Below are 15427 nucleotides of genomic sequence, written 5' to 3'. Positions count from 1 at the left end.
GAGAAGTAGAGCTAGTGTTTAATAAAAGAGAACCAGAGGAGCAGGCATGAGGGCTTTGCGGGCGTGTGGTGTGTGCGCGTGTGCATGAGGCAGCACTGAAGAAAGCTCCAAATGAGATGTTCCTGACTCTGCAGCGTGGGTAGAGATACCTCTTTACGTGGATTCCGGGGAAACCTGTCTCAGAGGGATCGCTGCTACAGAAACCAACGTAGGAGAGAGAGAGAATCAGGACAAGCTATTCTGTCAGCAGCTATATACTCCACCAATGAGGCCTTTGACTCCCACTCATGATGAGAGGCTGGAGAAGCTGAAGAAATCATGCAATTAGCCAATATTATTGGATGGCTGTGTAAGAGGAGCAGCCATCCCACGCAATCGTCTCTTTCTCTCTCTGCTCCGCTTCTTTCCTCTCCTCTACTCTCGTCTCTTTTTCTCTCCTTACTCCTCCTCTTGTCTCTTCTTTTCTCTTCTCGTCTCCTCACTTAATAATTATTATTTACTATTATTATTATAAAATTATTATTATTATTATTATTATTATTATTATTATTCCTTCTCTTGTCTCTTCTTTTCTCCCCTCATCTCCTCACTTCTTTTCACCTCTCGTCTCATTTTGTATCCTCTCCTTTCCCTTTTTCTCTTTTCTTCTCTACTTATCTTCTCTTCTTTTTGTCTTCTCATTGTTTCTCTTCGCTTTTCCTTTAATCTCAATCTTCCCTAACCCCCCCTTTTCTCCTGTTTCCTCTATTCTTTTTTCTTCTTCTCTCATATATTTTCCTCTCTTCTCCCCTCATATTCTCTACTGTCTTCTTTCTTTTCTCCTCTCGTCCTATCTCATTTCTTCTTCTCTATTCTCATCTCACCTCACCTTTCATCACATCTCCTATTTTCTCCACTCTTCTCCTCCTCGTTTGTCCATCACCTGCTAACAGACTTGTACAGCTGAGATATCGGGCATCAGATTAGAGCAGATATCGGGTATCAGATCAGACTTTGTTGTCTTCATGGTCCCTCTGGTCCTTATCCTTTTCACTCTTCTCACAATTCTCGTTGCATGTTTGCTTTTCTAAGTTCTTGCACGAGGATAGAAATGGCAAGGTGTTAAGACATTGGCGTCTGTTCCCTTAAACAGTCTTAATCAGACACAGAATTACAGTCATGCTCGAAGGGAACCACGTCATTGATGATTTCAGTACCTTCTGTTGCCTCAAGTACCTCCTTGTCACTTTAACACTTACTAAGTAAATAATTTAATAACATCAAGATATGTTTTACTTTTGTCAGAATACAGACCTTCTGTCGTCCTATCACCATGTTTCAGCTCACGTGAGTGAGACGCATAACAGTGTCATGAACATGTGATATCCTTGATATTTGTTTTCAAGAACTTGATGAACACATTTAAGATGAACACATTTAAGTCACTTTTCCTTTGGTCACTGATGGAAGAAATAAAAGATTTACAAAGCCAATTAAATATGTTAACTGTCTGGCAATAATTTACAGCATGCATTAGAGCTTAAATAAGCTATTTGATTTATTATGTTTGCCAAGTTTGCTAATAAAGTCCTTCTCTGGGTGACTACCCATTGAAAAAACAGTTTCCCACTTCAAAACATACTAAAAAAAACAGAGACTCTTTAATAAAAGAGAGGAGTAAAGGCATTTTTGCATTGGAGGAGACACAATCGTATTTTTTCATTGCAGAGTGCTTGCCACTCGAAATGTCTCTATTTTTCAGGTGGCCTTGATTCACTACTCACCCGACCAAACACACATACTGTACTTGATAGGTTTTGGACCTTGACTGTCTGTGTGACTGACTGCAATTTTTCCCTGTACATTTTCATCTCTGCTCCCCTGCTGAATGCAGTCGATCAACATCTTATCTCGGACCTCAGTGACGTAGATACAGAAGTCAGGCAGCTCGGTGCTGGGGAATATTTCAGGCTTGATTTGTTTTGGTATGTCAGGTCACAGTGAACTCTTTCTCTCTCTTCCTGTACTTGTATAGACTTGTATAGCTTTAAATGTGTGTTACTGGTTATGCTTTAATCTCCAAGAGATGGTCTCAGCTTCTGTTTTTAGCCAAATGTGCTATTTTTAATGACGGGTAATCCAGCCAGAGTCTAAGCACGTCCTCACCACAAATTCTGTCACATCCACATTCTGTACACGTCATTAATCTGTCAGTGCTCTCTTGTGCCATATGCTCAAGAAAAGAAATCAATCTGAACATGACATTGTGGACTCATATATATGAGAATGTCACAGGTCAGGCTTCTTCATGCCAGTGGGAAATTGTTACTGTTTGCTTATTTAGTTAAGTTGTGAACAAGTTTCTAGATCTTTCCACTTTTCTTCATCCATCCAGAGTCACTTTTTAGTGGGCATATTGATATGATAATACCGATAATTCAGAGCTTGAAATTTCCTTTTAAGTATAGATCCTCACATAACAGTATTGAGATGTGTGTGTATATATATATATATATATATATATATATAAGTTTTATTTTTTACTAGTAATCTGTATCTAAGAAGCTCATATTTATAATACATTATAAGGGTATTCTTAAGGCATTATAGTGAATGCATAATGTATTATAAAAAAACATAAAATATGTTATATCATCACATGAATAATCCTAACAACAATTAGAACACATTTATAATACTTGTGTATTTTTGGTTATAACTTTTATGAGTATGATTATTTATAATGCACAATGAACACCATATTAAATCTACTTCATTTATAATGGAGTATATAATATATTGACTTTATTTAAGATCTGCACAGGATCTTACTACATCTTGTGAGTGGTTTGGTGTTGAGTGTTATTTGAGTATTTCCTGTGAGTCTAATGTTAATTTTGATGTGAGCTAGTTAATACTTTCAACTGAAAAAATGCAATGTTATACATATGTCATATATATATTAGGTTACATTTCCTATAGCCTATATAGTCTATTGACTATAAGCAACTTTGCAACTACATGTTAACTAACTCTCATTAGAGTATTTGTAGACTTAGGTTAAGGTTAGGGTAGGTAGAATGTTCACATATTTATAGTCAGTTTGTCTGTTGGGGAATCATCAAAATTTTAACACTTTATTTTATCACTTTATTCAGAGTTACTTATCAACAGCTGTCTAAAGGGTACCATTAAAATAATCAAACTGATATTACAATAAAAATAGTTCAAAGCAAATCTGATATCTGATCTCATGGCTGTTTGAAAAAGTATATTATTATTATTATTATTATTATTACTATTACTTTATAGTATTTAAGTCTTTGTCTGCTTTAAGTAAAGTAACATAAGTAACATGGCAAGATATGAGACTTATAATAAATTATAACTACGAGAACTAATCCATTGTAATTTAATTGGATGCAACGTGTTCATTGTGTGTTATAAATCATCATACTCTTAAAAGCTAACCACAAATAAGTAAATATTATAATACATTAAAACTCTTATGAATATTCATGAGATGATACAACATACAAGTTTTTTTTATTTTTTTTTAATAATGTATTATGCACTCATTATAATGCCTTAAGAATACCCTTATAATGTATTATAAATACAGGCTTCATAGAAAGCATTACCGAAATATCTCTCCCTCTACTTCTTTTAAAATAGAATACAAAAGTCACAGACAGTCAGAAAAAAATCAAGAGTAAAAATAGAAGGATAATGTGACCTTTGCTAGGAATTTAGCTAAATACCAGTCTTGCGTAAAAGGTAAACGCTAATAAATAATTTATCATTTTTCAGTTGCTAAAATTACAAACAGAAAAGAAGTAATGCTTTGCTTTTTAAACTTAACCTTTTTTTAATGTTTTTGTAAGTTTGCACATTTGTATTTTGTTTTTTACAAAATGATGGTAGTTTTATTAGGTTGAATATTAAATGGTAATTTAATTAACAATTACCTGTTTTTACAACAGAAATTACGAAGATTTTTGTGTTTTACTGGCTTTCGTATTGCATAGAAAAGAAAGTGGTATTGCACATATCTGTTTGTTTTAATGCTCATTGGCTTTGTAACTGGTCTACGTAATACTACGTCATGGGGAATTTCAGGTTGTTCGGCATCATTGCCCGTCATTTACAGCTAGTTCTGGGATGAAATGCTGGGCAAGTGTTTATCAGTAGCCTGTGCTTAATTTTATAGTCCCTTTCATGTCGACTCTCATGTTTGCACAGAAACAGACAGTTTACCTGTCCTACTTAAATAACAGAGCCTTGAGAGTCTGAGTGTCCCTGGCACTAGTATATAATTAGGTGGTTTCGTCAGATCATTTTTCATTAAATAATTTTTTAGTCTGAAGGTAAAGGAACTGAGGCCACCTCTATTGTTATGAAACAGAGTGTGCCAGTTAACTTATAGTTTTTGCTTTACCCTTTTAAGTTTAGATGATGTCAGTATTGTGGGTTGCTAAACTATAAATAGATCGGTTTCTTAGCAATTATGAAGCCATACTTGGAGCACGCTCACTCGCTCACACATATCTACACACTCATGAAGCATGTCTTTTTTTTAATAATATAAGATCTTACATAAGGCATTGCTATCTCAGATGCTCTGTTTAAACCACATAAAGACGTTAATAATTTAAAATTGTTATGTAAGTGTTTTGCATATTCTCAAATCATTCTGTGGGTTGCAGAGCCACAGAGAAGCTTAGGAAACCCCCACAGTGCTTTAGGAGGCAAAAGAGACGAGAGTAAGAGTGCTGAATAACAGGAAGACAGAGAGAAAGAGAGAGGATTACTGTATGTAGGCAGGGGTAATGAATGTGCTGAACCAGCTTTAGCTCAGAGCGAGTTTTTGTAAAAATGGCGGCAATGGTACTGTAATTTGATAAGATGGAACACACTTAATGGTCATTAAATAATTACATTTTTAAATATGACCATAAACAGGAATAATTGGGGTCCAGGAAGATTGGACAGTGGGAGAAAATGACCATAATTGGCAAATGTGAAAAATAGATCATGTTGTTGTTAATATATACTTTCTTACATTTGCACAATTGTTTAGGATTTTGAAGACGTTATATCGCTCCAGCACTGTAAATGGATGAAATCTGCCTGTTGTTTGTTTACCAAGTTTGGATTTACTTAATGAATCATTGGCTTCCGGGTGTTTTTTCAACTATTGGCTTTTCTGACCTTGTGTACTTTTGGAAATAAACTTCTTTTTTTTCTTTTTTTTTTTAAACACCCTCACAAGTTTAAAGCTGTCAAGAAAAATTTCACCACTGTTTCATTTCCACCACATCTGAATTTATGCATTGTCAAAATTAAGTATTGCTAAGTCGAGTTAGTTTTACTTCTAGTTAGTCTAAAATTTTTTAATAAATCATATCATGTTTTGTATTTGACAAAATCACAGCTTGATTGGAATTATGATTAGTACAAATATTGTTTACAAGTGATTGGTTACAGGTACCTTAAATTACATACATGGGGCAGAATTGTTCATTTTGGTGAAAATGCCACAACTGGCTGATGGTTTGGGTTTGTATCAGCTTTCAGTTGGGGTAAATTTCACTTTTTGTTTGGATTGTTTAGTTTTAGATTAAAAAGTCTGTGTCTAGGATAGGGTTGTCCCCGAATAGTCGACGATTTGATGCTTCGATTGGAGGAGCCTGATTCGACTCCCAATCTCACAGTCGAATATTCGCGGGGTGTTATGATCATGCCATTTTGGCTATATGGGGGTGCTCAGTGTCTGATTTCACATCGAACTACCGGTTTTCTCCCAATAAGTTAATATACAGCCTATTATGATAATGCTGTAAATAAGAATCTTAAAAGAAAGAAGCTTTAAATAAGTATTTTAACGTGCATGAATAAATCCAACTTCCCCTATAGATTAAAGTTTCGCTTTCTAATCCGTCATCGACAGAGGAGCATTTTGGCGGCAGGGATTTAAATCTTTAACAAGACTCAAATTGACACAGGCAGAGTGGAAGACTTTTTTTTTTTCGATCAGGTAGGGTACAAGAAGTAATTTCAAAACATTTCAGTCGGTTTATTTATATTGTGTATATATTATTTATCTCATATAAGATGCATTTGGTTGTTACGCTACAGTAAAGCGCTTCATTGTAGTACTATACGGTGATTATCTCTTCAGCGTGGTGCGAGCAGGACAACAATGCAGAATATTAATAACTATGACTGGCACTGTCATATACATAGCATTATAATGAGAACACAATTATAATAAAACGCTGTGTTTTTTTTTTTTTTTTTTTTTAGTGTTTAGTTGTTTCTGCATGTTATTGTGTGAAGAACGCGTCCACAAAAGGAGTTCATTCATGTGCATTCGGGGCATTTTGTGCAGATAGCCTATAAGTCTTAATATTAACGTTATGTTATATAAATAACAAAGCGTATTCTATGCGAGATAAATGAGTTAAATCCCATTGATTAAAAACCAGCTATTTATGCTTCATTCTACTGGTCATCTTCAGCGCGCGCAGCTCAAAACAGAAATACAGAACGTTATAACTCTTATACATAACATTATAATGAGAGCACTATTGTAAAAAAAAAAAAAAATGGTTGTGAATTCTCAAGGGTTTCGCTGACGTTTAATGTTAACTATCTTTTAATCAAAACATTATTTACCCCGTTTGTATATCTGCCAGGCGTCCGTTACACATTTTCCCTGTGTATTTATGACTGTCGAATGTCTGACTTGACTCTTGATAATGTATTTTGCCCCGCCCCCAAATATATGATTCGACTATCAGTCGACTATGGCCATGATTCGAAAATTGCGATTCGACTATGAAAATCTTTAGTCGGGGACACCCCTAGTCTAGGACAAAGATAAAACAATAAATATGTATACAAGGCATTTTTCCAAATTAAATTATGACAGCATAAAGTTTCTAAGATAGCTGAATGTGATCTTTATATTACAAATAATAAAATAGTAGTCTCTTCCTTTATTAAAAGTTGTAATGATAGTTACAAATCAAAATCAAGCTGATAGATGTAATAAAAGAACAACAACCTAGAGCAAGTAGTTGGGTTAGTTTTTCTGAAAGTTATTTGCAGTCTCTGATACCTACTGTTTTATGCCACAAGTCTAATGAAGCAGACAAAATCAAAAGAGAAACAGTTTGGTTAGCTTCACTTATTATCAATTAAAGGGATAATTCACCCAAAAATAAAATTCTTTCATTAATTACTCACTCACCCTCAGGTGACCCATAAGATCTTCATTCATTCGTTCATTTTCGGAACTCAAATTAAGATATTTTTGATGTAATCAAAGAAAACAAAACGACTTTATTCAACAATTTCTTCTCTTCCGGGTCAGTCTTCGACACGCGTTCTCAAGATCTGATACAGGAGCTAGCATTCTGATGTGTAACGTTCGTTTCTCTTCGTCATCTGTATATTCTGGTTCACATAAGTAATGCTGGGTGAAAATTTGTAATTCATCCTCTCCGTCGAAATCTTCAGACATGTTTATGAAGACTTTAATGTACAGAATGCGTCTCCTCTGCTTATAAACAAGGCACAGCTCATCCGGATTCTACTTCAGAACACCGACTCCTGCATCAGCAGCACCACACACTTGTCATGGTACTCTTGTGAACTTGCATCAAAGACTGACACAGAAGAGAAGAGATTGTTGAATAAAGACTTTATTATTGTTTTCTTTGCGCACAAAAAGTATTCTCGTAGCTTCGTAAAATTACATTGGAACCACTGATGTCAGTCACATGAACTATTTTAAGTTTAATTTTAACTTTCTGGGGCTTGAATGTGTCAGTTGTGTTGCTCTCTATGCAGGGTCAGACAGCTCTCGGATTTCTTAAAAAAATATCTCAATTTGTGTTCCGAAGATGAATGAAGGTCTTACGGGTTTGGAACGACATGAGGGTGAGTAATGAATGACATTTTGTGTGAACTATCCCTTTAAACAATCAATAAACAGTTATTCCAAGTGAGTAATGTTGTTAATTTATATAATGGTTTGTAACAACATACCACAATCATTTTAAACTTGACTGATGTGTGCATATTGTTTATAATTCATGGCTTCAAAAACACGGCTCGTCCAGTCAGCTTTTAAAGACAGAACTAAGAGGTTGTGCATTATAATGACTTTACCTCAGTGAAGGAGTTCACAATGCTGTAGTTGCACAAGGCTTTAACTATGCCATCTTTTTATAACTATATGTTGAAAAATATTATTTCGAAACTAGTAGGGTGGATTTGCCCCATCTTCACCATCTCTGGCTTGTGCATCCATTAGTTTTGAACCTTCTTTTTCGTGTAGCACTTGACAAATCAGCCACCACGAAGCGGTTCGCTCTTCCACACCTAATGACATTCAGAGATGGCACCTCCCACTCAGGCTAGGTTGCTAGGCATTATTGTCATATTGTCATACACAGAGTTATGTCTCCTTCAATTCGGCAAAGTTTCTCTCAATTGCACCATCAGCTTTTTATATGGAAGCAAGGCCTAAGTATGAAACTTTAGCCTGTTGTTACTGAGGAAACTTGCCTATTGCACTATGTTTGATTATCTGTTGAAAAGAATTCATAATAATTTGTCTAAAATCGAATTTTCAAATTGACGTGTCTTTTCATTTATTTCAATTTCATAAAAAGTAGAAATCTGAGAAAACTCTGAAACTAAAAGGTCACTTTTGAATCTTGGTAAAAACATTTTGTTCTTTGGTGTAACTGGTCATGCAAGCATAAGGTTGTCATAATGACTACAACGCTGGTGATCTTGGGAGATGGTTGACAGGTGATTGTTCACATGTGCCATTGACATTTGGACAAGTGACATAAGTGTATGTGTGACTGTGAATGGCCTCAACACATCAGATCATTTATCTGTCATTCTATATAATAACATTTGACATAATGCCTGCTGATGTGTCATTAACACTGGCTAGTGCAGTCTGTGTCACAACAAACAATCTGTCCTCAGATATCAATTTCATTGAGTATTGTGAATACATGCTGTACATTTGATTAAGAAATAGGGTCACACTTTATATTAGGTTGCCTTAATTACTATGTACTTACATCAAAAAATAAGTACAATGTACTTATTGTGTTCATATTGTATTGCAAAACACTTTTGCTGCTATTGAGGTGGGATACGGGTGAGGTTAGGGTTGGGTTTGGTGGTATGGGTAGGTTTAAGGGTGGGTTAAGGTGTAAGGGATGGGTCAACAGTGTAATTATAAATGTAATTACAGAAATTAATTACAGATTACGTAAAGTTATTATTAACAATATAAGTACAATGTAAGAACATGTATGTACACAATAAGTGTATTGTATCAAATGATTAATTTAAATATAAGTACATAGTAGTTAAGGCCACCTAATATAAAGCGGGACCAAAAATAGTACTGCTCTGAAGAAGCAGATGTTTATTTATAACTAGAGCTGTCAGTCCATTAAAATTTTTAATCAAATTAATTTTGTGATATGCTGATTAATTAATTAAAATAATCGCAAACTAAATTTGGCTTTGAAAATACCCACAAAAGATCATTAAAAGCTATTATTGTGTTAAATGAGAAAAGTATGAAGTAGTTGTTAAAAAGTTTGTTAAAAATATTTTATTTGATTTAACAAAATTTATTACACAAATGTTTAGGCTACAACGGCCTAACATAAACTGTGGAACGTAAAAAAAAATCATTTGAGAAACATCTCAGTAGTTTTTGTTCATGCAATGAAAGTCACTGGTAGCAAAAACTACTTTGTTGCCAACAGTCTTCAAAATACCTTCTTTTATGTCAGTCATTTAGGTTTGAAACGACATGAGGGTGAGTTAATGCGGTAAATGTCTTTGAGCTCATTCGTTCAATTCACTCAAATGGCTGATTCATTCAGGAATGAAGTAAACAGCTCTCTTTAAGAATGGGCCTTTGAATCATTGGTTCATACAATTCGTTCAAAACGAGTATTCATTCAGAAGCTATACACCTATGTTGTTCACAGACGCACAACAATTCTGCAGTGGCTTTATCAGTAATATTTCCATTCGGCAAAATAGAGCAAAAACATACAATATTGTATTTAAAATATTGCAAAATATTAATGTCTTATTTACTGAACTGTATGAATTCACATTTGCACTTGTGATATTCGTAAACAAAAACAGCATTCATGTGATATTGCTCTCGCTGCTTATGTGATATCACTTATCATGTGAAATAAATATGAGACAAACTCATACAGAGGCATTTTTTTTGCTGCAATATCTTTAATTTTAGGGCATAACTGCATTTATGGAGTTGTTGTCCTGCATCATGTTTATCAACTGTATGATATGTAAGCTCACGTACAGGTATGGGGGCGGGGCCAGCGCGCTAACTGTCAAAATATTTTTAGAACTAATTAAGTTGACGGGATAAACTGACAGCCCTAATATTTACATACATTTCAAGCAGTGGGAAGAAAGTAATCTTTAAAACACAATAGTTTGTGGAAATTTTATGTGGAAATATGTGAATATCAAGTAAATATTACAAAATGATGACTACTTGCGGATTCTGGAGGGGCATGTATGAATTTTAGAGTTTTATCTGATGTTGTTAACTCAGATTCAGTTGGTTGCGTTGCGTTAACTTTTTTATATTATATTGTTTGATTTTGATTGAGTAGTATAGTAATGTTTGCATCTTTTGTATCTTTTGTTTTGTACCATTCTTTTTATTTATTTATTTATTGCACTGTAGATTTTTATTTATTTTTGTTTTCTTTTCTTTTTGCTATTGCATTTAGTTGTGTAGCTTAGGGATAAGCTTGGCATTTGAAGACAGAGGGGATAGGGAAGGGGCTGAGGGACTCACAGGATTTAATCAGTGTTTTTGCTCGGTTATTGATCAGTCAGTGTCAAGCCATGCCATTGCATTTTTACTCTGCATGCGAAAAGACCAACAAAAATGAAACATTGTTTACAGACTCTGCATTCTCCATCTTATCTACGGATTTAGTTACATTTGGTTTTTTTTCTGCTTTTAAAGAATATATATTGTATAGAGTAAATATAAAGAGTCTTATAAAGTACAGTGTACATGCCTGCAGTAAATAAAGTATAATAGTTTGCAAAATAGTGTGATATTTCACAAGTAATAAGAATCTTTCATCCAGCCCAAACCAAACATGTATAAAATGCCTCTCAAGAAACAACAAAGGAAACCTTGACCATACTGTGAAAACTCAGTAATGAAAATCTTGCTTGCAGAGGCACCCGCTACTGGTTTAAGTATTCAGACAATAAATTTTGTTTTCAAATTGAATATCTGAGAAGCGGTTTTGTATATTTCATGTCGCAATCTTGCTGCGCAGAAGCCTAATTAGCTTGAGTGGTCACTCAGAATGGTTGTACTTTACGCTCAGGATCATATTGCCTGTGGTTTCAAGCTATATTGTTGTAAATGTGTTTTGGTACCAATTTCCACTTTATTTTTAACGTAAGAGCGGGTGCAGCCATTTGTACCTTCAATGTGCGAAGCTTCTTCTGTCATCTGCTCTCAGTCTGTTATGCTGCTTGATATCACAAACTTTTCATATTATTTCAATTTGTTATCATAATCATGAACGCACTGGTTTGTAGCACAAACAGTTTCACCATTTACTGCACTTTGTTTTTCTTCTAATCATTTAATGAATCGGAAGTCTTGCACATTCACAGAAAATAACTTACTTCCCTGTTGCAAAATAAGCTGGATACTTCATCCAGAAATTAGGAAAACTGCTCAACTACTACAGTGAAGTCTGGCACCTTTGAGGCCCTAAATTGACTGCGTATTGACACGGGAAGCAACAGCAGAGGCAGCGTTCTGCCTGTCACAGCCTCTCCCTTTCTCCCTCCAAACTCACCGATCCATGGACCGGGAGGGAGGGACGGGGGCTTACCGCTCTTGCGGAGTCTATGTGTTTGTGTGGGCAGGCAAGAGAATGCCTCACTATAGATTTTCCAGCAAATTAATGAAGGTACTGAGCGAACGAGGAGGAGGGAAGAAGCGAGAGAGAGATAGAAAGCCCCTTCTGCGGCGCAGAGAACTGAGGGAAACCCTTGCAGCGGGGGCGAGAGGCGAGCAGCTCCCTCAACCTTGATCTTTCAGCTGGCCGTGGGTGTGTGGACGCTGGCACCCAGGGGTCCTACGGGTAAAGCCCTGGGCCGGCCTTGTGAGTGGGTGAAGAAGAGGACCTTTGATGACCTTCGAGATGGAGGAGGTGATTTCTCACCCCCATCTTCTGCCCTTTTTGTTCATCTGGATGGAGTTCAGCACGAGTCGGGGAGGGGAATCCGCGTGTTTAGCATGACTGCAAAGCCAACGCAGCCAAATTAACCACCTCTGCTTCTGCATGGGACCCCTAGTGTTCTCTGCCTCATTTGCTTCTCTGCTGTCTGATTTATAGTTGCCTACCTGGGCTGTTCTCCGCTCACAGGCTGTCTAAAGGTCACATGAAAAATGAATGGCTCTTCGGTGCTAGGGAAGGAACTCAGGAGGAGATGCAGAGAGTCAGGAGGGACCGAGATGATGCCTGAATGCTTATTTCTTGTTTCAGCTTCATCTCGATCTTTTAAAACTGTATTCATGTAGCTTTAATATGTGTGTGTGGTCTGAGACAACATGAGTGCGCCTGTGTTACTCATAACTGTGAAGTCTCTTCAGATAAAGCAAAGACAGTGAATTAAAGCAATAGTGAAAAATGAAAAAACAACAACAACAAAAACGCCCACGATTCCATATGAATGACTATGGATTAAAGAGCCATCGTCAATACTCACGTCAAACCAACACCTCATATGCATAAACTCTAACATTCATACTTTCCTGCAAATGTGTGTCCATGAATCTCAGAATAATCACGTAGCCTTCACACACATGCGTTTTTTTTGTACATTTGTGTATTTGTCGGTTTGTGTGTCTGTTTTTCAATTAAGTTTAAGCTGTGACAGCACTCTCTCACAACTCTCATCTTTTGGTCTCCAAGGTGATAAATAAATGATATTTTGTTACCTTCCCTGTGGGACGCATATTATTCGGTCTATCTCTCTTTCCCAGCTTATGAGATGCAGTTGTCTTTGGACACCAACTAAGAACTTAGTGTCTAGGTAACCAGCCCTACAGAGGCAGAACACCTGCCACCGTTTGTTCAGCTCCTTTCTGTGTGGAAACTGAATATATAAGAGCAAAAAATAACCATGGACAAAGAAGATTCAAGTGTTAACATTATTTTACAATTCTGTTTAACTGTAAGCAAGACAAATATTATATATATATATATATATATATATATATATATATATATATATATATATATATATATATATAATATTTGTCTTAAGTATAATAGTTTGTATAATATATATATATATATATATATATATATTACGCCCGTTTCACACATAGCGTGAGCGGCGCGTGAGCAGCGCGTATTTTTTTCGGCGCCCATGTTAACAAATGAGTGTATTCACACCGGGAGCAGGAGCGTCGCGTGAGCGGCGCTGCAGCGATGGTTTCGGCGCCGAGTCTATTTTTGCTGCGCTGCTCACACTCAATTAAAGTGACAGCACACTTTTGATGGACAAAATAAATATGATCTCACACAAAACGTGCTAAAAATGCACAGAAATGACAGAATAAGCATGTCTAGTGTGTTTTAAGACGAAGTGGTGTATGTCAGGAAAGAAAATGAACAATCAAAAATATGTATAGAAGATTTACCCATTTGAACTTTTTTCATTTTTAATCGCCATAAGAAAATTATAACTTAAAGCATTTTATCAAACTCACAACGAACAATTCATCTTGCTCAGGATCGTAAATTACAATGGAGTAGGCTATACAGTAGGCCTACATAAGAAATTCATTATTCATTCATTATTGACAGCTTCTATAAGAAATGGAGATATGGGTAAAAGTATATATTATTAAAAAATAATAATAATTAAAAACAAACAAACCAAAAAAAAAACAGTATAAACAGCACTTTCTATATTTGAGTATGACTGAAACAACATGATAGGAGATGTTTTTGTTGTTGACCATTTACACGCTAATCCCCAAGACTTCAAAACTTTCAAGTTTATAACTGACCAACTTCTAAAAACAAATTCATAGTTGTGTTTGTAAAGAAATATGTCGCTTTGGAGCCGCTGCTGTGACGCTGAACAAACGCTTCCAGTGTGAATACTCTGGCGAGTCTGCAGCTGCAGCAATGCTGTAGTTACGCTGACGTGACGCTGCCGCGAAGCTCACGCTTGCGGTGTGAAACGGGCGTTATGCCGAGTTCACACTGCACGATTTTCAAACTCGTCGGATCGCTGTTGTTTTCACACTGCGTGACTATCTGGGGTAGCATTCAGTCGCTGCTGTGTTCACATTGCACGATGGATCGGCGACAGGGGCTTTCACATTGCACGATTTCACAATAGGAAGAATCGCCGACAACTCTGTCTGATCCGCAGACTACGTTTCACAACAAAACACACACGAGAAGTGATAAGGAAATAACGCGAGAACCTGCGTGCGTCAGACCGTTGTTCTCGAGCGAGACTGGAAGTATTAAAAAAATATAGCCCGCAAATTGTCTGTGCGCTGATTTCCAGCTAAAAAAAGAAAAACAGATTATGCAGGAGGGAGATGCAGGGAACAGGGATTGTGTTCTGCAAAGAGTGGTAAACAATAATTTTGCAGTAACTGTTATGCTGATGTTGCGGCTGGTCAAGTGTTTGTGCTTGTTTCTGTATGATATAATTGTACATATTAAAATACTGATATGGTCTATAACTCCTCACTGAACTTCCCTCTGCCCTGTATCTTTGTCTCTCGTTGGCTGAAGGTCATCGTGATGTAGTTTTCATTCAGAAATCATTGCACACAGCGTGATTGTGAATCGCCGACAGCTCCAGATATTTAACATGCCAAATATTTCACGGGCGTCGGCGACGTGTCGGCGATTCTCTCAGATCGCGTCTTTGGTAATTCACACTGCACGATTGTCACTCGCGTGAACGAGCTCCGATTTGCCTCCGATGTCGGGCATTTGTCGGCGATTTATCCAAACCTGTCGGCGAGTGAAAAATCGGGCTAAAATCGTGCAGTGTGAACTCGGCATTAGTGTTGTCGAAATTAGGGCGTTAACGCAGGCGATTAATTTTTTCAGTTTAACGCGTAAAAATTATTTAACTACGTTAACGCAGGGGCGTGGCCTAGGGTTGACCACCCCACTCAAAACTGCTAATTCTGTCTCTCTTTTCGTGACAAGAAGTGCATTTATTCAGTCACAGAACGTCTTTACGAGCACATCAAACAGGAGACATTTCAGATACGCGCTTCAACTTCACTTCAGTGTTAGGCGCGAGTCAAACGAGCGCGGAAACTGTACTG

At 36.5% G+C, this 15427-nt stretch overlaps 1 protein-coding gene across 1 annotated transcript in view; it reads left to right on the top strand.

Annotated features, from left to right (window-relative positions):
* Positions 1-15427, top strand: part of mettl15 (methyltransferase 15, mitochondrial 12S rRNA N4-cytidine) — a 74301-nt gene that overhangs the window by 35994 nt on the left and 22880 nt on the right. The gene's annotated exons all lie outside the window — the stretch shown is intronic.

Source organism: Onychostoma macrolepis, chromosome 07 (genome assembly GCF_012432095.1).
Source record: "Onychostoma macrolepis isolate SWU-2019 chromosome 07, ASM1243209v1, whole genome shotgun sequence".
Classification (NCBI taxonomy): domain Eukaryota; kingdom Metazoa; phylum Chordata; class Actinopteri; order Cypriniformes; family Cyprinidae; genus Onychostoma; species Onychostoma macrolepis.
Note: the sequence above shows the minus strand (reverse complement) of the source record. Positions and strands in the feature narration are given on the sequence as shown.